This window comes from Bufo gargarizans, chromosome 6 (assembly GCF_014858855.1).
Source record: "Bufo gargarizans isolate SCDJY-AF-19 chromosome 6, ASM1485885v1, whole genome shotgun sequence".
Taxonomy (NCBI): Eukaryota; Metazoa; Chordata; class Amphibia; order Anura; family Bufonidae; genus Bufo; species Bufo gargarizans.
Window position 1 is genome coordinate 337,801,869 of NC_058085.1, and position 23,994 is coordinate 337,825,862.

At 39.0% G+C, this 23,994-nt stretch overlaps 1 protein-coding gene across 16 annotated transcripts in view; it reads left to right on the forward strand.

Moving 5' to 3' along the window:
* EBF3 (EBF transcription factor 3) overlaps nucleotides 1–23,994 on the forward strand; it is a 142,574-nt gene that overhangs the window by 10,963 nt on the left and 107,617 nt on the right. The window lies entirely within an intron of this gene.

Consider the following 23,994-nt stretch of genomic DNA (forward strand, 5'->3'; position numbering starts at 1 on the left):
ATTTCAACAGCTTTCATTACAAATTTATCTTTTGATCATGAACTTTGCTGTCCAGTGAGTGAAAAATTAAATCCGGAAAAGTCCTACAGTTAAGCCTCCAGAAATATGCAACCACTAGAAGAGAGCAATGCTAATGTTTAACTAGGCGGAATATCTGTTTGCTTAGTGGGGAATGTTAGGTATCTGACAGGAGGGACATCTCTCTTATTAGTAATCAAATAGGTTTGACCAGTTGTTCCCTCCACTCTGCTACTGGGTCAGACAAGTTCAACACCTCATAGATTCCCAACGTCAAAGGCGGAATAAAAATCCAAAATATTTGTCTTCAATTTATTGTCAATTTTTTTGTCATTTTTGGGCATTTAAAATAGAAGGATCCGTACAATTGGACACCATAGGTTTGTCAGGAAATCTTTGTATTTGTAGCCTTTATGTTGTACAGTTAGTGTTAATGATAGTGGTAACAAAAAAAATAAAAAATCAAACCGTTTCAACAGTCCGACTCCATCTGTGCATATGATATATTTTTTTTTTTGCCATTTGATCCACTTTGCATGGAGTGTTCTTTGACTTAGAAAAGTCAGATTTTCTAATCCGTTCATTAATGTATTGGGGAGGGATCCATCAGATATCTAGTGCTAGATGAATTACACAACTGATTATTGTTATATTGAAGTATTTCAAGTGCAAATTGAATCCGTATTTGTGCCTTAGACAAGTGCCTTATAATTTGATATTCTGAAAGCATCAGAAGAGAAGAAGAGAGGGAAAAAAAAAAATCACAGAAACATTTAGTTAATGGCTTCACCATGTTTATTTGAATAAGGAAGATTGAAACTCCATTTACGCCTCACATAAAGGCTTTGGAGATCTTAATGATTGATGGAAAAATCTGCCTTGCTTTTAAATTAAAAAAAATGACAATTTTATAGGAATTTTAATCATTTTTTTTTCAGTTTGGGTCTGAAGATGAGTGAATTTTTTCTTTTGAAAATTCATCATTTATGACGGCCCCACACTTACTGGGTATAGTAGTCCCGTTTCCCTTCGGTATATAATATACTGTGGTCCAGCTACTTGTTAAGAGGAAATATTGAAATAAAAAAAATTGAAAAATACATTTGGTTGGGTGCCTATTAAATGAGGCGTTGGCAAAAGCTTCATTTCCTAATAGTGATATTTAATGTCTGAGCGGCTCTACTGGCCGGTGCTCCTTCCAAATTGCAATGTTTAGTACTCTTGCTGGTTCTAGCACTATAGTTATTTTGGTCAATTTACGGTTTCCACAAGTAGTGTTACCACATGGCTACTTGGCGTTAAAGTGAAATATGCACAATTACATCTCGTTAGCCCCCCCTCCCACCTTTGGACATTATTCAGCTTAGATACATTCCTTACTCACTACTCCCAGTCAATAGAATAAGTCTTGACAGTAATGAGAATGAAAAAAATAACCCAAAAAACAACTATACAAAGCTTTATAATCCTCCTCTATTTTATATAAGACTTCATCTGTTGAAAATACCTGTCAACCAACATTACCGCCCCAAGTGTGACAAATTTGGCAACGGTAATGGCAACAAATGAATGAAGTTGTCATTTTCCCTCTTTGGAGGTCAACACGAAATTAATTTATGAAGCGACTGAACCAATTGGTTATATATATTTCAAATATTTTAAATGATCAACAAAAAAGGCAAAGTAAATAAATAAACAAACAAACAAACAAAACCCTACTATAAATAAACAAATAAAAATGTTAAACGATATAAATACAAAATTGCAGGGAATGTTAGCAATAAAAACAATATCGCATAAAATTGTTGGGAAATTCTTCTTTAAAAAAAAAGGTATAAAAGAACGTTAAAAGACACTTTATTTTCCTTGTGGTATTTCTGAAAAGGACGAGGGTATCATATTCATAGTGGAATAATGTTTTTTTGGAAAACACAAAAGCAGATGTTCCTCATTAGGAACACCCATTGTCTACATATCACAGCTATGGACAGATAAATCTATCCTATTTCACCGGTACATTCCTATAGCTGTAAATGATTACAGGATACTGCTGTGACTTCTAAACCCAAACCACACTATAGGCCGATATAATTCTTTTCAGCCATCACATACCATGTTTTATTGCAACCTATGGAAATTCCTGGTGTGATCCATTCTACTGTACTTCCACATGGAGTTTTTTTTTCATTCTGCTCTTCCCTTGTTTGACTTCTCTGTACACAGGGAGCTCATTTCTATGTGTTGGGAAGTGAAAAGACTGATTGTAGAGGAAGAAAGAGGGAGGCAGGGATTGCATTACTATGAAAACATGAAGCAGCAAACTGGAGAAGCACTGGCAGCCCAGAGGCTGGGTACTATGACTCTGCTTACTCTGTATCACTAATAGCATGCTCTGCAATGTATTTCCAGATGGTGCCATCACAGACATACTGCTGGTTGGCATCTCCGAGGGTAGTAATGCCCCCCCCCCTCCAAATAAATTTGGCATTATTCTATAGAGTTTAGGAGACTTATCATTCCAAGTGTGTCCTACTTTCCTGCATGTAAGCCAGACATCTGTTTATCCCATTTTCTTTCATACAGAGTTGGAATAGCTCGAGATTTGGGAAAGGGGGAAGAGGCAGAAAAAATAAAATAAAACTAAAAACTTTTTTTGCCATATTTAACAGCTGCTGCTAAATTTCAAACTGGTAGGGTCCTATAGTTATGACATGTTAAACACTTACTTACTAAAAGTAAAACAAAATAAATAATAATAATTCTAAATAATAATAATAATAATAATAATAATAATAATAAAAAATACAAATAAACAGACTAATAATAAAAATAGATAAAAGTAAAACAAATTATTTTTTTTTTGAATGTCGGGAATACCTGACAGTAGATTTTTTCCCCTCTTTAATTATCAAGTAACACATTTTTGTAATTGTAAAACAGTAGCTGAAGACTGATTGGAGTTTTTGTAGCAAACAGTGTTTCCTTTCACTTCCTGTCTCAAAGGTCATAGAAATCTGACCTTTGCTGGCAGCCCTAGTCGCTGAATTATTCATGTGATTGACTTTTTGTCAGTGCACACAGTTGTGCTCTGGGACATTTTATTCATTTACCTCATTTAAAGCGCCTTTCTGCACCTGTTCTAGTATTAATATCATGTAATTTGGGCCTAATGCCGATTTTGCTGAGCACTCATTATATTTTTTATTAGCTATATTTCCAAACGATTATGTCTGATTATTACAGAGCCTTACAAACAGCAATGGCTTATTCCCTAGACCTTTTACACTGTTCATGTCAGGTTGTTTTCAGAAGCAAGAAGGGTAAACATTTGACCAATTCCAGTCCTTTTTTTTATTTTCTTCCATTTTTTTCCTTTTCCTTTTTTTTTCATTCCTACCCCTTACCCAACCAGAGAGAACTTAGAGGGCTCTCCCTCATGGCTTTGTGAAAGCATGATTAAATCCAGCGCTGCGGAAGCTGTACAAATGCCAGCATTTATAAGGTCAATGCTTTTGTTAAAAATGCTATGTAAATGAGGATCTGCAAAAAGGGACATTAAATAAAATTAAATTCATTGTCTTCTTTAATGTCATTTACATTTTGGCTAAGCCTTGGCCTGTCAAGAAGGATTTTTTTTTAATAATTTTAATTACACATCACTTACAGATCCAAGGATTTCTTTTCAGTAGAATTTGGATAACCTGGGCGAAATGATTGTTTTGTTTAACTTTGAAATGACAAAGTGTCATAGCATTTGCATAATGCCCCCAAGACGGTCAAACTAGTTTATTTTATTTCATTTTTTTTTTCAAGCTTTTACGCCAAGAATAAACCCGGTTTATGTCTAGATGATGTTGCGCTACAAGGTGTTGCATGGTTCAAAGACCTCTGTAATAAATTGTTATTTTGTGAGTAAACAGCTTCTCGGCCCCGTTCTCCCTCTCTTCCGTAAATTTGGCATTGATTTCAAGGATATAGGAAAATTTTGATTAATGGCCGTGTTGCTACTTGACACAGAATTAGTGAGTGAAAGATTAACACCTCCAATGTTATAAATGTAAGGCACGGAATAAGGTCAGATTACGGGTAATAATTTTGACATGATCTAAGTCATGTCATCATTATTCAGCCATCCTTGTAATAGTTCGGCAATTGGAGGACGTCCAACGGGTAGTAACAGCTCTAGTAGTACTGGTGGCCAATTTGGGCCAATAAAGTGATATTTCGAGATCTGTATTGTCATTCATCATCTCGATTATATCATGATCTTGCTTGATATGTAGCAGAATTGAGTTTATCATCGATACTGTATGTCTAATTATATCCATTGTACACAATGCATCATTTGTATTAGCCCATGCCCAAATCTAATAGACAAGGAAGAATCTGCTTTCTTGTCTCGGCTGCGAAAGTTCTCATCATCTACACTTCAATTCCACATCAAAATTCAGAGCACTGCAGCCAACCCCACTAATTTTAAAACACCACACAAGTATCCACTTCTAGCCTCTTTGGTAATAGCAGATATGATAGGAAACACTCTCCGCTGTATTATTAGTGCCAGATCAAGTAGGGGGGAGAAGGCATGATTCTGAATTGAAACACTTTACGTCTCCAGATTAGGATCAGCCAACGCTGAAGAAACAGGGTCAATGACTGAGCCATGTATCATAATTTTATTTTTTTTGTCTTCTCCTCCCTGGCTGCTTCATTTGATAGAGCCACCCAAGCCCTTGAAGTACACAGGCCTCTGGCATCCTTGTATTGCTTTAAAAAAAACATATGAAAGCAGTATGTGTTTGTGCGGAAGTGGGTGGGTGGGTTCCCGGAGAGCTCCTGTCAAAAACTATAGCCGTGAGTTACCCTGATATTAACCATTCTGTGCTTCTGTTGCGGCCTTATCAGGTGAAAAGGAAAGATACTGCAGGCCTATGTAGTTTTCTTTGATGAATTGGATGAGGCCATGGAAAAATCGACTGAGTTCATGTTTTTGGCCTAGCAGGAAGGAGTAATCAGATAGGGAATATGCCAGAGTTTTTTTTGGTCAGAAAGCGAATATGTTTTTCGACGTATTCGAAGGCCGTGAACTGTAGGATAATGGCTTTGTAACATAACATTAGGCTGTTCACTGGACTCGGTGATATTGTGTTTACAAGGCTATATTAGCTCCAATCTTGGAAGTCTCTTGCTTAAATAAAAGACTGTTCAAGAAATGGAACGCTGCCTTTAGTAAGTAAACTATCAGCTGTGTTCATTAGCGCAGTAATCTTTGATCTAGCAGTGCAGTGCAACACAGCGAGTTCTGATTTTAAGTAGCGTGTTCTCATTACTTTCTAAGCAGTCTGTCAAATTATTTACTTAACGAGAAGTGGATGTTTTATTGTTTGCTTACTACTGGCCAGAGAGAAGACACGGGCGACACATTAGGGTCTGTGTAGGACTCCTTAATAGATGGAACTGGGTAAAACCTGTTGTTCATTTGTTTTTTTCCTGCTATATTATCACTTGGGAGAATTTAGAATGGTCTATGTATTTATGAGGCCATTCATAAGGCCAACATGTTTCATGGCACAAAGTATAGACCAAGTCCAGCTTGTTATTATATTATATATCTTTCTCCATCTTCCTTTTATTCTTCTTCCTGTTCTTCCTCCATCTCCTGGTCCTCTTCTTTCTTCCTCTTTTTCTTGCTTCCTTTCTTTATCTTTCTTCTGCTTTTCCTTTTCTTCTTCGCCTTCTTCATTTCAGTTTCCTTCTCCTCTTTCACTTCTTTTTTCATGCTTTTCTTCAACTTCTTGTTCCTTATTTTCTTCATCTTCTTCTTCCTCCTCTTTATCCATTTCTCTTTCTTATTCATGTATGTTTTCCCCTTCTACCGCCTTCATCTCCTTTCTTTTCTTCTACCTCCTTGTCTCCCCCCTCCATTTCCTTTAGCTTATTCATTGTACATACTTTATTTTCCCTCCCCATCTTCACATTTTTCCTATTCTATTTCATTCCCTTCTTCATTGTATATTGTGTATTATCTTCTTCCTTCTTAATCTACATACCCTTTTTCTTCATTAAATATAGCTTACTTTTCTTCTTTTACTCTTCCTCTATTCTTCCTCCTCCTCATCTTCCATCTTCCTCATTTTCCTCTTCTTTATTGTATGTCTTCTTCTTCTTCCCTTCTATGTCCTATTCTTCCTCCTCCATGTCATGTCCTTCTTCTTCATTGTATGTTTTCTACTTCTTCTTCTTCTTCCCTGCTATGTCCTATTCTTCCTCCTCCATGTCATGTCCTTCTTCTTCGTTGTATGTTTTCTTCTCTTCTGTGTCCTATTCTTCCTCCTCCATGTCATATTTCTCTTCTAATTCCTGTTCCTTCTTCCCATCTCCTATTATTCTTCTCTTTCTCAGTTCTTTTATTCACTATCTTCCATGAAACTGTACAGTGTGGTAGAAGCAACATATTTATTAAGACAACAAACACAATTGCAACATAAGCAGTAACAGGTTCTTGATTAATACTTGACACTTGCCAATTTAAAGTGGGATATAGAAGTAACATAAGGAAATAATACTCAGGATGCAGCTGACCAAGTGCTTGTAATGCCATTGAAAGGGCCTGTTCTATATCAGTAATGATCAGTGGCTCTAATACAGATGTAGCAAAGCTGAATTTGCTTCCTATATGTTCAGGGCAGTAACATAATTCTAAGTTAGGCCTCATGCACATGACCGTATTTTGTATCCATCTCTGATCTGCACTTTTTGATGATTGCATATTGGACTCATTTCAAAAGTTTCCCAAAAAAACAAAACAAGGGCAGCACGCGGATGTCACCCATGTGCCGTCCACATCTGTCTGTATTACGGACAAAAATTGTCATTTCTAGTGATGGGAGTGAGAAAAATTTGTATTGCACATGGAAGGTGTCCGTATATAGCGTATCCATGGTTTGCAGGCCGCGAATACGGACACGGTCATGAGGCCTTATATGAACTGTCAAACTATAACTTGATTCTCAAGATGAGAATGTATCAGGCGGTTTTATTCATATGGTGGGCACTGTTAAGGTGGCTTGGATTCAGCTCATGGTCTTTGCCTATGTATTCCGCTTTGTCACACAGGATTCGCCGTTTTCCTAGTGGACATCTGAAGAGCTAGTTAAATAGTGTTGGTTGACTTGCTTCATGGTTCCCCTTCTGAGAAAGTGATTTGACAAGTGTTGTCGTCGAGACAGCGCCACTAGGCCTCAGTTACGGGTTAAAGTCTCAGGAATGATGTTAAATTCAGATAGAAGTCCTTGACTGTTCATTGTTCTGTGGGTGATTTAACCCATAATGCAGCGTGATGAATCTACCAGCAAATCTAGCGTGGCGTTCGTACAGCGCTGGCGTATTGTACCACTTCATTTGCAGTTTTGGTGTGCAAAGAATTCAGGTGCCAAAGAGTTAAATGTCTGTAGAAGACAAACTTTTTTTGGAGGGTTTTAACCTAGCACTTACGTGAAAGGCCCCATTGCGTTTTAAGGCAACAGTCGGCGTTCCGCAAAGTAAAATTTCAAATTTAGAAATGTTAATAAAAAATTAAAAATGATTGCATTTCTATTATGTGTGCAAATTCAAGTGACGGACATGTTGTCCTTGCTATGTTTAATGTATAGGCCTATATATGTTTATCTGCTTATTGAGAACATGCGTACATATACATTTTGTTTCAATTCCCTATGGCTTACATTTTCTCATTTACTAGTAAAATGAAAACAGAGAGAGAGAGACCAGCAGCTCCGTACATGTGGTGAGGATTAGACAGACCATGCTGCATTTCTCGGGTTCCTCGTAGGGGGGCTAATGATACACTTAAGACTCCTTGATTGTAGTGGCAGTGGAATATCTGATGGAAGCAATGGCAGATTAAATCACCAGTGATAGAAATTGACACTTTAGGGCAAGCCAGGAAGTGATTGACAAGGAAGGCTACAGGAAGTGGAAAAAAAATCCAAATTTGGGAGCTTAACCTGTACTTGGCAGAGCCTGCAAAACTTGCACTCCAAGAAAATGAAAACCATTCAAGTCGAGGAGGTTGCCAGAACACAAGCTCCTCTTGTTAGTTTATCTTAATGGGGAATCTTTCAAAAATGTTTGCGGTCAAAACTATACAGACTATGAAACTGACATGGCGTTACTTAGTTTTTTTTTTTCGCATGCATGTGTGCGGATCAGTGAAAATACTGTTCGGTGCTGCCGATGAATTGAATCAGTTGATGGAAAATTAAAAATAGAAAACTGTGTTTTGTTTAGATGGATAAAGGTCCTTAAGTGGTTTATATGATTGGGAGGGTTAATCACATAGAAGCCTAATGGACTTTATTGTTAACGTTTGTTCGGATGTAAGTTGAATTAGTCAGAATTCTACCCCCCCCCCCTAAAAAAAGAAAAAAATAGAAACATTTTTAAAAAGTGGTTGCAAGTGATACTTTTACCATAGGAAGAGACATTTTCTCAGCAAGTCATCCCTTAATGTGAGGTTATGGGTGAGTAACTCGAAAAGGCATCGTTTGGAAATGGCAGCAGAGACAGTATTGTGTTTTCTCCATAATTCACTAGGAAATGAGTTTAACATGTGTGGAAAGGAAAAGACATACATTTGTGTTGTTGTAAGACATGTAGCATGGCCCTCGCTAACGGAAAGAGACGGCTCCAGCTTGTCTCTACTGAGAGACGAAACACTGCTACACATCTGGTGAGAAAGTGCAGCTTCTGACCGATCACTCACTGGGCTCCTGTTGCCATGCTAGATCCATGGAGGAGCCAGTGGTCCTACTGGTACCAGTTTTACGCATTTGCATTCCCAAGACAAAAATCAGGAGCTTACATTTTATTTATTTATTTTTACATTCCAAAAACATTTTGAATTTCTTTTATGCCTACTATAAAAAATAAATAAATAAGTTATAAAAATCCTAACAAAAAATAAATAAATCTAAAAGGAATAAAATCTGGCTGGGTGGTTTTAGGAATAAAGAAAAATAACCAGTTCCAGGGGCTAGTAGTGTCATATAACAGTGACATATGTGCGCTGAAAGGACTTGGTTGATTGTGAGTAGTATAATGGACACTTCTTGTTCATGAATGCAGTGGTGGTGCTCTGCAAATTAACCCTTACGCAAGCTCTTGCTCAGACTGCAAAGGCACAGAAGGCTCAATTAAGTTGGGAGACCAAAAAAGTAAATCTAAAACCCCAACAGTTGGAGAAGGGTTATTAACGTGTAATGAAAGGGCACAAGTTCCTTTTTAGTTGGGATAATAGCCAGGAAACTGAATTGGTGTTGGGTATTGTGAGGATTATTTATTTTTTTTCACCAGTCCAAAGTAGATTTAAATTTTCCACCTTCTGTCATTATCAGCTAAAGGAAGCTGAGGCCATTGGGATGGAAAGGCCATGTTTTTTGTTTTTTTTGGTATTAAAGTCCTTTTATAATTGCACAAAAAATTGGAACTGACCCCAATGTGCTGCGCTGAACTATTTCATAAGAGCAAAGAAGAATGCAAAAATAAAAATGCTAAATTGTACACCCCTTAGTAGTGTTCAGGAGATATTTTCTTCTCCTTGGACATCCCTGTATTCCCAACCCGGCAAGAGCATGGTCGCCCCATTTTTGGCTATGGGGTAGTTGGAAAGAGAAATGGCTTTTTTATTAAAAATGATTAAGGTATGAAGCAATTGTATTTGTAAGGCCCCCTCCCCATCATAGCACGGCGATGAGGCTTTACTTGGCTGCGCAGTTACAACTTCTTGCCTCTGAAAACCTGAAATGCGTCGTGTTATGTTCTAACTCACTAAAGGGACTGTCCAGCTTTAATTGGATGAGTCTGTGAAAACATCACACAAACGTCTGCAGAGACTTATGAGTGGCATTTAATGAGAGAAACAAATGGGATTTTTCTGCAGTTAAGTATGAATTCACACCCACAGCATTTCCTTCACATTAGGCAGGTTTTTGTAAATCAAATCAATATGCTTGGATGCTGTCGTCCCCCCTTGGTCGAATCTCCTCTGTCATTTATTTATTGATATTCTGTTACTGAAATGCGGCCAAAATAAGGTCTCCCCCCCCCCCATCTATTTCTATTTTCCAAGTGTACTGTAGCAATTTGTCCTTTGACACAAAAAGATTGGGTTAGGAAACAAGGGAAGGGGGAGATATTGAATTGGACATGGTGTTAGTCCCAACAATTTGAGGTCAATGGGCACTGATATGGACAAAGCAGTGAAGTCATCTGTTACTTGTGAGATGTGTGTATTGGTCCTTGGCTACAGCGAGACCCAAGGGAAGCCCAATGGATCTTGAAAAAAAAATAAAAAATACTTTCCGAAAAAGACAGAATAAGAACAATTTGTTACATTTGACACTTTGGTTCTAAATATAACAATACTTTTCCCAAAGGTCATTAATTTCAACCTATAAGTGACTTATGCAAGTTTATAATCTCTTCCATAGCCCACAGTGATAACAGGCCTACCTTGCTAGAGTAAGCCACTTTTTTTTTGTTGTAATTATCCCACCATACCTTATGGCTCTTGACTGTTCTGTCATTATCGGGACCATCACTCCAGCCTTCACTTCCATTTATTCGGTATGAACCCTGCTCCTATCTAAGGGGGAGGGAATTTTTGGAAGAAGCCTGTCCTTAGCTGAATGCATTCTTTTGGTAATGTAATTTCTTTAGGCTATTTGTCTTTACAAGTGAATCAATGTTCATGTTTCCTCAGACCTCACTATAATTACTCCCAGCAATTACTGCATCCAGAACCCTTTCTCCAGTCCAAAACACATTTGTTCCCATTTATTAGGCTGTAAGCAGTAACTAATTTACATTGTTTTAGAAGGGGGTAGGGGAGGGGGGGGGGGGGGCTTGGTGCTTGGGTAATTTATTGCATGTGCTGGTGGTTAAAACAGAGTAGACCAGTATACAAAAAATGTTATTAATTAATTAATAAAATAAATGAATAACTAAATAAAATGACGTGTATACACGAATACAATAAATAAATAAATAAAATGACATGTATACACGAATACAATAAAATAAATAAATAATAAAACTACATGTATACATGAATACAATAAATAAAATAAATTAATAAAATGACATGTATACATGAATACAATAAATAAATAAAACAACATGTATACACAAATACAATAAATAAATAAAATGACATGTATACATGAATACAATAAATAAATATATTAAATTACATGTATACATGAATACAATAAATAAAATAAATTAATAAAATGACATGCACACACAAACACAATTAATGAAATAAATAAATACATTATATAAGTAACATACAACATACAAAAATATGAAAAAGTAGGGTAAAAAGTGAAAAAGAAATTCAAAAATTTTACCAACAAAGTGGATGTATCCTCTATGTTGGTAGAATTTTTTGAAACTCCTAATACTATGATGAGGCCTATGTAGAACCCCAACGTTCACGCGTTTCAGGGCATCTATTTTTGACCCCCTAACCTGCAGAATAGGGGCCGTGTTTTAAAGGCAATGGTCCTAATTTCTCCCTCTGAGCTGGAAACTTTTGTTAATGCCCTGAATAAAATATTTGTCAGCAGTCTGTGCTGAACGTGAAAGCACTCCACTGAGGAAACAATGCCTTTACTGTTCCCTTCTCATCATAGCAGATTTCGTTATCAAGTTGGGGGGGGGGGGAGGTGTGTGTGTGAAAAAAAAGGCTTGTTTAGGCGAAAATAATGATCATAAATAGAGTTGTAGAGTGCAGCTCGAAGGAAGTAGTGACAGTGCGCGCTATCAGGACCTGCAGTTTTAAGGAAATATGAGTGTTCTGATCCAGGGATGCAGTAATTATCTTTTTTTCTGAAGAATGTACAATGGTGCTAGGATGATGAATTGATCACAGATTGGAACCGTGGTATAACTGTCATGTTACAGAGATAAGAGGGTGCTCAGGGATTGCTCATTCTTTCTGCTAGTTCACAGCCAGCTAGTTTATTAGCACAAATCCCAAATGTTTAGTAAACTCATTAGGTTCCATCTAATGCTAATTTATCACCATAGATGGAAACATAGCAGTGGAAGCCAAAGGACTATACAGAATCCTCATGATTTTCAGGGCTTTTTGATCAATCACCTTCTTACCACTGATAGCCTCTTCTTTTTTTTTTTAACGCTTTTAACAGGCCGGTGTGATACTGTGGGTTTATTGCAGCAATTTATACAAATCTTCATCGGTTTCCTTCTTAATCATGGCCACCTAAGAGGTTAACATACTAATGCAGGCTGATCCATGCTGAGCGTTACATGTTTGTGCAAGGATTTTGCTCAGAGTTTGGAAATTTCCTTAGCAAAATATTTTTTGTATTTTTATGGAGAATTGTATATAAATCACAGGCGCTTTATTCTAAAATTTCTGACAATTTTTTTTTTTTTTAATCTAGCTTTTAATGCCCAGTCTCCTGACATTTTCGTACATATTCTATAGTGTTTTTGGAAGAGGATAATAACCTTTGCTTGATCTTAGGCAACAGCTGCAAAGATAATGAAATTCTTATGATATTTCACCAGGTAAAATGTGAATTGCAGAAGAAAAGCTATTGAATTTTTATGGTTCTTAATCGCATAAAATGAGATTCATGGGCCATAGGTATAACTATACTCAGTGGAGTTGGGGAAACTGCAGTTACACCGCTTGCCCACCGTGTGGTGTCACGAGCACTACTTTATATTTTTCTCTCGCTTTTTTTTTTCCTTCCTGCTAAAATTATATTCTAAAAAACAATGAGGTGCACTATCCATGATAATGAAATATGACTTTATATTTGTGTTTGTCTTGCTTTGGAGGCATAAAGAATAGTTTACGACCCACAGTAATTCGGCTGACTTATGTTCCGAGTCCTGACTTACCTTATGATTACGAACCCTTTTTTTTCCGCAGCTTTGCTCACCAGTTGAAATCAGATCTCATCTGCAGCCCAGCGGTATTGATCCGTATTTAACATCAAGGCTCACAATTGATTGCCATTGATTAACAATAAAAAACTTTCTTGGGCGTCACGGCAGCAAATCCAATACCCTAAACAGAATTGCTCTGTGTTAGTCCATTGACATAAAACCGTGTGTGTAAAATATAAATGAGTTCCCTTTTCAAAGAGAGTTCTCGTGGTCATAATGGAAATAAGAGACAATTTTGTAGTAATACGCGTATTGTGGATTATATACCATAGAATTGTTCACTTAGTACGTGAAGTTCACAAACCATTTGGCAATTACGTTCAGAGAGAACAACGAAAGAACGCCCCCAAATTATGCCCCAAAAATATGTAACTCTGTACTTATAGAGTCGCATACATCTGCCATAGACCCCCATTGAAAAAAAAAAAGTATACAATGTATTCTACAGCTTTCTTTTTTTATACAACTGTATAATTGTGTACACCATACTTACCAACATTGTGGTTGGTACATTCGAGGTATGTAAGATCTGACCTGAGACCACCCAATTATGAGTGGGGCGCACATAAGCTCCACCTAAATTAGGAGCAGTCCCTGCCAATTCAGGACTGCTGACAACTATGCTACACCATGAGATATACTGGCACAGCATATGCCAAACTGGACATTTTTTGGCATGCAGTCGCTACCAGGCCCAGGAGCCTAAGGGGGCCCAGAGACCCTTGTGCCTCATAAGACACCGGTAAATGCACGCTGGGAAGGTGTATCATAGATTTTGCACTGGAGCCCAGAATCTTGGCTGGAGGGAAGGGGTTAGGTCAAGAATTTTTGCCTCAGGTAGCAGGAAGGCTATGTGCTTCTCAGCTCCTGGCCACAAAGGTAAGGGGGGTCCAAGGTGAACTCTTGCACCAGGGCCCATGAGCCTTTAGCTCTGCCCCTGTATAGAAGGAAATATTGTACCACCCTCAGAATTATGGGGGTTATTTCAAGTATGGCCTAACATTAGCCACAGTCTGAGGATTCTCAGGGGGCTCGGAAGCCCACTTTCCAACAGTCCCGAATTTGCAGGGTCTGTCCCTAATTTTCAGAGACAGTCCTGGCAAATTCAAGCTGAAAATGTGTGCAGCTTATGTGAACCCTGTCCAAAAAGTGGGTGGCCCCGGTAGGTCAGGGGGAGTTCCCGTTGTGGGGATTACATGCCCCAAATTTATCAACTACAACGTTGGTAAGGGTCAATTCACACGTCTGTATTTTTGTTTTGCATCTGATCTGCATTTTTTGCAGATCGGATGCGGGCCCATTCATTTCAATGGGCTGAAAAAGATGTGGACATCAACACATCACACTGTGTCCTGTCTGCATCCGTATGATCATTCCACGGCCCCACAAAAAAAATAGAACATGTCCTATTCTTGTCCGCAAAATAGGCATTTCTACACTTCCTGCCGATCCGCACATGGCCAGTATCCATGTTTTGTGGGTCCACAATTTGCAGACTGCAAAAATGAATATGGTCGTGTGAATGGGCCCTTAGTATGTAAAAGGTCATTGTATAAAGGGCACTGTTACTTGTTTTGCATTCAGGCCCGGGAGCTTCAAGTTACTCCTTTCAAGAGCCTCTTCCATAGTTCTGCCCCATGTCGACTTCACAATGGGGCAACTTCATGAAAACTGCCTGTTTCCCATAGCAACCAATCACAGCGCCGTTTTCAAAAAACAAAATGAAAGTCGAGCTCTGATTGGTTGGTATAAGCAACCAGGGCAGGTTCTCTTTTAGACCGTTTGGTAGATCTTCCCCCTCGAGCTCCTTCGCGTTGAGCTGTAGATTCTTGACCCTGATCCCATGCGTCACCCTTAGCAGTGAAAGAGTTAAGCGGAGAAAGCCCCCTTTCTTTCTTTTTTTTTTTCCAGTGGTATGATTTAACATTGCCTCCTTGCTAACCTTTCGATGGTTACTCCTAGTTACCGAGCGGTTCACAAACATAACGCTGAAACATCTGAAAGAAATTATCCAATCTTTTACATCCAGAAGTTTACAGTTATATAATGATGGAGAAAACCACAAAGCCCGGGGGATGGCACATTTTAGAGATACTTTTAAAATGAAATTATCCAGCCAAACCTACTAGACAACCCACTCGCATTTAAACACAATGAGGCCAATCTGGAATTAATTTCTTTGCGATAGCTAAAATCCAATTGTTTTTTTTTTCCTTCCTTTTTTTTAGAATTTATGAAAAAAAATGTTCGGCTGGTTGTATCCTGTGAGGAAGTTCAGTTTACTTGTCTATGGGAACTTTGCTGAAAGGCTCTTCCCTCTCAGGGTGTTTAATCAGACATGACCATAATGTACTACAGTAGAAGAATTATTATTTTTTTATGTCTCTTTGGAAGCAAATTTTCTCTTTCTTAACTGGAAGCTGATCCCACCAATTCACCAGCCATGACCCTCCAGGCCAGATTTCAGTAGAGTGGAACTAAAGAGAGCTTTTAAAATAGCAGAAATCTCTCACAAACATCTTTCTTTTTTTTTTTTTGCTGGTAAATAAATCCCGGACAAGTGCACGAGTTCATCGCAGCCGTATCTGAAATAATCTACTAAGATGTCTTCTATTTTGTTAGACTTGGCAGACGTGCAGTAAAGCGAGACACTTAAAACAGAAAAAAAAAATACTGAAAATCATGATTGGAACAAATTGATGTGGTTCCTTAGCTTCTGTTGGACTACAACCACCAGCATGGTGAAAACTTGTAACATATGAATAACCAGAAATAAAGGGGGATTTCCAACTCAGACACTGTTGGCATACTGCTAGGATATGCCATCAATGTCAGATAGGTGTAGGTCCCACTACTATCTCCAGAATGGACAACCTGAAGTGAATGAGAGCACACTGTGCAAGCGCAGCCACCCTAAATTCACCACTTTGGGAGTTATGGAATGAGCTGAATGCTAACATGGATATTTCCGGGAGTCCCATAGAGAGGTAGCTGTGCATGTATGGTGTAGTCTTCATTCACTGCTATGGGACTTCCAAAAACAGCCTAGCATGCTTGTTCGGCTATTTTCAGAACTTGCATAGTGGTGAATGGAGAGCTGCAGCACATGCCCAGTGTAGTACCCTCCTTCACTTTGTTCTGGAGAGGTGGGACCTGCACCTATCCCAGTGATATAAGCCATTAATATCTGAGATGGGTCAACCCCTTTAAAGGAACATTCCAGGCAAAACTGATGCAATGCGTTGTATCTAGTACAGGGTCTCCGAGGGGGTGAAGGATGACACAAGGACTTTTTCTGGAGCTTTCTTTGACTCTATGTATAATGTACTCCCCCTCAGGTCCTCAGTGTTGCTTCAATTTCCATACACAAATTTTTATTTTTTTGATGATGAATGGATCTCCCAACTTCCACGCCATGTTTTTACTTCTTAGGTGCTGAGGTTCTCAAAGCAAGCCAGCGTAAAGCTGTCCATGTACATGAGATAGCTGCTGGCTGAACACTCTCGATCCTCCATACACATGCCCGTTTGACTTGGTTGAGTGTGCATGTGTCCTGAATGGGAAGAAAGCCATTGCCAGACACCCTTGGAACCATCTTATCTCCCAAGAACCAAAGGATCGGCAGTTAAATTCTAAATGCTTATTCTTATCTTCCCAACATCAAAGGAGAGTTGGTAGGCCCCCATATCGTGGGTTCGGCCAACATTTATCTAATGTGTGGTCGGCTTTAGCTATCTGCCCCTGTTTGGGCGCCATAGCCACGTCTTTTTCAGCTTTGGTCCATGCACAATAATATTCCATCTCCAGTAGAGATCTAATCTCCAGAGCTTTACACACATCATCATCACTGTCCACAATGAAGCTTACAATCTGAATTCCCTATCAGTGTGTCCTTGGGGTGTGGGAAGAACTCGGAGTACCCAGAGGAAGCCCAAGCAAACACAGGGAAAATGTACAGACTCCATGCAAATATAGTCCTTGGTTGGGTTTTCAAACCTAGGATCCCAGAGCTGCAAGGCACCAGCTGGAGGTATCAGGGTTTCTACTGGTGGTGGTGTTTAAAAAACGGCGATAAGACCGTAGATATTTTTTGTATTAAGGAATCTCTTACGGCATTAAAGTAGCAAATGAGTAAGTCGCAGCAAAATGTCCCATCACTACTTAGGAAGTCGTATCTCACAACATCAGTGGTGTCCTGCTCCTCTCGTGTTTATGCATTCTGTTGTTGTGTTACCTTGGAAGTGTGATTTCCAACATTAACGCCTGTTGCAAGGTGATTCAGTCCAGCTGTGTTAAACATAACATTCAATTTCGTTTTACCATCCTTCCTGTCCAGATTAAACTACTGCTGTGTCCTTATTGGAGAGATTAAACCCTAATGTAAACACAATTATCTGCCCTGCACTAGTTAGCCTTTCTGTCCAAATGTTCTTTGCAGTCATTACTTGGAACTTCTTACACCACCCGATGTGGATGATGGATCAAAGTATGTTAGTGGCAGCAAAATGGGGAAGTTGGAGGAGGGGGGTTGATAGAGAAGAAAGCAATGTCTGATTTATTGAAAGAATGGCTTGTTGTAAAATGTGCTATTTGGGCCATGCTTTTGTCACCCTGAGTGCTCGATTTAACCATGCTCATGAGCTTAATGAACGGGTTAACCAACTTTTCCTCTTTATTACCCACTATTGCAAATGGTCATCCATTTCTTGGTTTGTTACGGATTTTGGAGTGTTTTCATTGAGCCATTTGGGGACTTGTAGTGTATAGGTATATCAATTTGACCTCCAAGGCATAGGGTTTTTTAAGTTTCTTCTAGAGATGCATCATTAATATCAACGGACTTTCATGGTTTGTTTGTTTTTTGGGGCCATTGAAATGACTAATTTGGAATCCCACCAATGTAATATCATTATCTGTTGGAATATAGTAAATATGTAATACAGCGGATCGCCGGGTGTTCCGGGTGTTGGATTCTTGCTGATCTGGTATTGATGGCCTATCTTGAGGATAGGTCTACAAAATAAACACCCAGAAAATCCGTTTAACTGTTACTTGGACCAGTGAAATACATTCTATGTGTCGTATTGAGTGACTTGTGTTTCTTACTTATAAGGAGCTAAGGTCTTAAAGTCACAGGCAAGTTTCTTAAGGCCTACACCCTGAGAAGTATCAAATAAAAATTGTCAGAAAAACCTCCCAACCTGGATTATTACCCAATTCATCCCTGAAGAAACAACCCTGTTTGCTGTTTCTTGTAGGATGCAGTATGTTTTGATTTCAAGGTAAAAGGAAATTCAGACAAGTCATATGCTCAGTCTAACATCTTGATAATGATTGGCCACCCAAATGGCAATGATCATGGAGAAGTCATCTCCTATATGTGTATAGGCGTCCCATTTTGGTTCTTCTATATGTGATCCCGAAGCTGACCTTATGTTTAATATATTGATGCAAAGGGGTTCTTTGTCTGTTATTTTCCTATGGAACATTGTCACTAAGGCTAGTTTCACATCTGTATTTTCGCAGACGGACAGCCTGCTGGAGTTCACCCTATCGGGCATAGCCAGATAAGGCTGTGCACTGCCAGATCCCCACTGACTACAATGGGATCCGGCCACTTTCTAGCATAAATGTCCGCTTTCGGACGGACAAAAAGTCTTCGATGAACAACTTTTTGTCCAGCCAGAAATTGGATGGATCCTATTGTTTCTAAAGGGGATCTGGTGATGCACGGCCCTATCTGGCTATGGCGGATACCGGGAACTCCGGCAGGCTGTACCTCTGCTGAAAAAGCCTTCTGGATTTAAAAAAGTGGATGTGAAAATAGCCTAAAGGTTGTCATATATTAGTCTAAAGCTGATCAAAACAGACAATTTCAACCAAATTGAACATTCGTTTGAAAACAAGTCAGCCATGTTTAATATTTTTGTACAATAGTCAGACGAATCGTTTGTGAATGAAAGAACTTTCTTTAAAAGAGCGTTCCCAGAAAGATCTTTCGTTCATTGGACGTGTACGGCCAGTTTGAGCAACTGTATCAGCCGATATGGACCAAGATGTGTATGGCCGTGTCTGCAAAACCATCATTCACCAGATATTTGTTTCTTCAACCATCAACCAACTTCTATCTAATGTGTATGGCCAGCTTAAGTCTCCATACACAGCCGGTCTCCTTACGGAGGGCCAGTAATTCCCCAAAACTTTAATACCTGTAGATACATACAGTAGTGGCGGAGAGCTGCAATATGTCCCTATCTTGTCTAATTCAAAGTACATACTAACTACATAGACCTTTGCTGCCTATGATGCTGTTTACCCCATTAACCCGCCGCTGCTCTTGTAATAATATCACCTTGTGTTTGTAATGAGTGCAGAGCTGGAAAGACTTGAAAGCATAAAGTGAGAATAATTTGCCTTATCAGATGCAGACACAGCAGGGAATTGAGCCTTATCTCTTCTTGGTGTTAAGACGGCCTGGTCACTTCCTAAACTCTACAGCTTCAGTTCTCTGTCAGCCTGATACATTCCAGATCCCTCCAAACCGGGATTTTATTGGTTACGGCCCCAACAGTCTCTCCTTTGCCATCCTTCAACAGGTTCACTTTATGAGCCATAACGACACTAAATAATATCTCGCCTTGCTCTCTCCCCCATTGATTCTGCAGACTTTAATTGCTTGGAACACAAGCCAGAATCTCACATTCAGCCTCCATCACCTTTGACTGCTGTTATTCATTGCCATTAGACAACATCTAAGTAAGATATAGGCTTGCACTCTGACACTGACACTGCTACTGTTCTTGATTGTGTTGTCAATCTAGAGGGAGGGAAAAAAAATTATCCTTCAACCCCTGGTAAAATGTTCAATCACTAAGCTTCGGTAATGCGATGTCTACGCCATTCCGTGCTGAGCTGCCTCCATATTCATACGGGCGCTGAGCCCATATTGATGCCGGTTATAATTTATCCTCGTAGGGCTTCCCAACACAGGACCTCAGCTCCTTTGGCTTGACCTATGTCACCGTTTGTCTGGCCATGCAGCAGGAAGTCCATAAATTAAACGGGCTTTGTCAGTCAAAGAGGCATGATGGAAGACAGCCTTGTTTTAAGAGCTTACAATCCAATAGTAAATCTAGTATCGATGGCAACAGATGAAGTAGATGTTAATTTAGATGGCTGCTTTCTTACAGAAACAGTTCCTCACCTGTCCACAGGTTCTGTGTGATACTAAGCCCCCATCACTTCAAGGAGCAGACGTAACCCATGGACAGTTGTAGCGCTTTTTGGGGAAGAAAGCTACCATGTTTTTTTTTCATTCTTTGGACAGTTGTGATGCTGTTTGGAGAAGGGTATTGCATCAGTGTCAGAAAAGCATGGGTCCCATCTCTGGGACCCACTCGTATCTCTAGGAGGGGCCCCCAAAGTGAAGGAGAGCACACCAAGTATGAGTGGCGTATACTCCATTCACTGCTATGGGACTGCCTGAAATAGCCAAGCCAGCGCTTGGCTTTTTTCAGTACCCTCATAGTGGTGAATAAACGGAGGGTGGCCGCGCGTGCACGGCTGATCCCTGCTCACTTTGGTGGTCCCGTTTTGCAGATAGAAGTGGATCTCAGAGCAGCAACATATGCCATCAATTTCTCCAATGGGACAACCCCTTTAAAGAGTAGAGAATGAACTAAAGTAGGACATTTCGTATCAGTCAAAGTTGGTTTGCAATTTCCCCTTTAGACTGCAAGCTTTATGGTACAGCGGAGCAGGACCCTGAGTGGCGTCGACATTGAGACAATATTGAAATGGAACGGAACCTATTGTCACAAAATATATACAGAAATTTACATGATGATTTTATCGCTGTGGTCTTTTTTTTTCTTTTTACGTCTCACTCCTAGTGGATGACTGATAGCGGCTTGGATGGTTCAGTTCTTAACCAAATTAGCTTGTCTCTCCCTGTATCATCTTGTTTCACAGGCATTATTTTACAAGGCCTCATACTAAGGAGGTCATTCCCCCTGCATGACGGCTTGTTGCTCATGAATCTGCTTTGTGCCAATTTGTGTGTGCATGTGCAATCAGAAGTGACTCGGAGTTAGCAAGATGATAATCATCTGGCTGTTGGTATAAAAACTTCTCTCTATTCGACCACCATGAATCAGGATGATTCCAAGTGAATGGGATTTTAATCACCTGTCACTGCCTCCAGCACTTTCTCTATATTTATGATAATTTTTTTTTTGTCTTTTTATTGAAATCAGTGTTGACTGAATCAAGTAATCCTGATTAGCAATCTCACTGTATCCAGTCAAGAGTGAAATGCATTAGAGCGTTATTGGTACACTGAGCATATTGGAATAGGCAAGAGAGGGGGGGGAAAATCAAGCTGACTCTGTTTGACTTGGTGATAGGTGAGTGGGAAAGTGGTTGGGTATGCCAGCAACCTAATTATTCCGGGCGAAAAAGTTGCATTGATTTAATGGAACTTCTTTTTCATGCAAATTATAGCTGCATGCTGGAAATAATGCTAATTGCTGTATATATTTACTAAATTGTTAAAGTAGAAGGAAGGCGCCAAAGTGTAGTGCTGAGGACAGAATGGAAACATATTATTTGCTTTGTAGATGTAGAGGTTTACATTTCAAATGCAAAAAAAACCAAACTTTAAATATGCTGGTATTTAGCTACAATTGGGATGAGTTTTCTATTGACATATAGGGGAAATTCTCAGGTGACTTTTGCTAAAGAAACGAATCATCTAGAAATGTCTGAGAAATGTTCTAACAATTGGATAGACCCATTGCTCCCAGCCAAAGGACGGGCCAAACTATTTTGGCCTTCATCACTCATTTTTGGTCAGGTCTTCAATTTTTTTAAAATGTTTCCTTTTGTTTATGAGAAAAGTTTTCAAGCATTCTGGCTCACAGTATAAACCTAAAATTTGACCGTAAAGGACACATGTATAGGTGACATACTGTACCTGGTGCCTTGCCAAGGTTACTCCAATGCTTTTTCCGTTTTGGTCCCCTGTCTGATCCCTTTCAAGATGGCCACTACTGTTGCAGTCATTCCCATGCGTAGCGCTGTAGGAAAGTGTATGCCCCCTCTGCTGCCCTTGGATGGACACAACACTGAAATCATCAGTACTGCTCCATCTGAGGTCAGTGGTGGTGAGAGGGACATATCTTAGATGTTCCTACAGTGCTCTTCACAGGAAAGTCTGAGATGATGGAAATCTGACAGGAGTCCAAAATGAAGGAAAGGTGGAGCATGGAAAGAACAAGGGGCAACAACTGTCTTATATAGTCAAATTTTTGGTTTGAACATGAGGGTCGCTTTAAACTCTTGGATTACATTGGCAACAACTTGTAAGTAACCAAAAAACATTTTCTAGCCTTTTATTTTTTAGATTTGTATAGGTCCAACATAATTGGAATGTCACCATAGACCTGAAGATAATTGCTTTTGCTAAAGATCAGATTGATGTAGGAACACCAGGATTATCTTCATTCCAGATAGGCATGTAATATGCAGTTGCACATGTTCTATTACATGTCCATCAATGGCAGACAAACATTGACATTAGTTATCTTCTCGAGGAGCCACACATGCTACAATGTGTATATATCATGGTGATTTATACAAGACAACCCATTTTTAGCACAGGTCAGATGATCAATAATAATTGGAATTACCACACACCAACTGCCAGCAGGGTGGAAATCATTACAACAGGGAAGACAAAGGCTCCTGTTTTATAGCTTCCTGTACAGAAGATTAAGATAACAGAACCTGTGAAGAAGCTTTGATTCACCAGACCTCCTTAGAAACCTTACAAGTTGTCATATTTGTGAAGCACAATTAAACCATTATACCCCAAGCAGGCCCCTTGATTGAAGTGAATTTATTGACTCTCAACTTTCATTTGGCTGTTTTTAATAATTAAAATTTTGATTTCAGAAGCATTTTTAAAAATTTTAGAATTTAAATAGTCCATGGACCAGGAGATTCTTTCAATCCTACCAACATTTTTGGGTCGGTGTAATTTTTTATTAAATGTATTTTCCTGGCAATGGAATTCTTTCGCTCTGCCTCACAAATTCATCCGAATGAAATTACCATACCACAAATTCCGATTCAGATGCAACTGTAATTTTTTAAAGTTGCCATTCACTCTTGCTACAACTCACCACAATTGAGATTTAACAACCAAAATTGACAAATCGGTGATGATGAATCTAGTTGCTTTGAACCAATAAAAATCTGTCTGCTCAGTTTAAAAATGATCGGTAAACTCGGTTCAGTAGAACCACAGAAGTAACCACGCCTCGCGGCCGTAATATGAACTATTAAATGCAGCCATCTTGCAGCCTGAAACAGGCCTTAATGTCGGATGGTTCTCTAAGATGTTGGTTGATTGGGGTCTTATCTACCATCTAACTTACTATCAAAATCTTCTTGACAACTTGTTATATTTATGATGCTAGACTTTACCAAAAATCAGCTGGGCCTTTTCAAAGGGTGTTTGCATTTTAATACAGTCAACTTTTTTCTTAGTTTTTATGTGACTAAACATTTTGATATCAAATAGAGATGAGCCAAATTCAATTTGGGTTTGATTTAGACGAACCGGTTGACTGATTCGATTCTACACAAATTAAAGGTGCTCCAATTGGCCTAAAGATTTGTGGGTGACACTCTGAGGTCTCTTAGGACTCATATCTCATATGTTTTCTCTCACTTTTTTTATTTTCTTGTTATTTTTTCTCTCACTCTCCCTCCAAAATTTGCTCAAATCAAATCACCAAAAATTCGGATTCAGATGCACCATAAAATCTTACAAAACTCGGGTCGAATCTGATTAGTTTTGAATTGATTCTCTCTTCTCTAATATCAACCAAATATCTTGGAGATACATTTTTAGGTCTGTGCTACTGAACAGCTTCTCCTACCCCTACCCCCTTGCCTCCCACCCACTCCTAATAATTCTGCTTG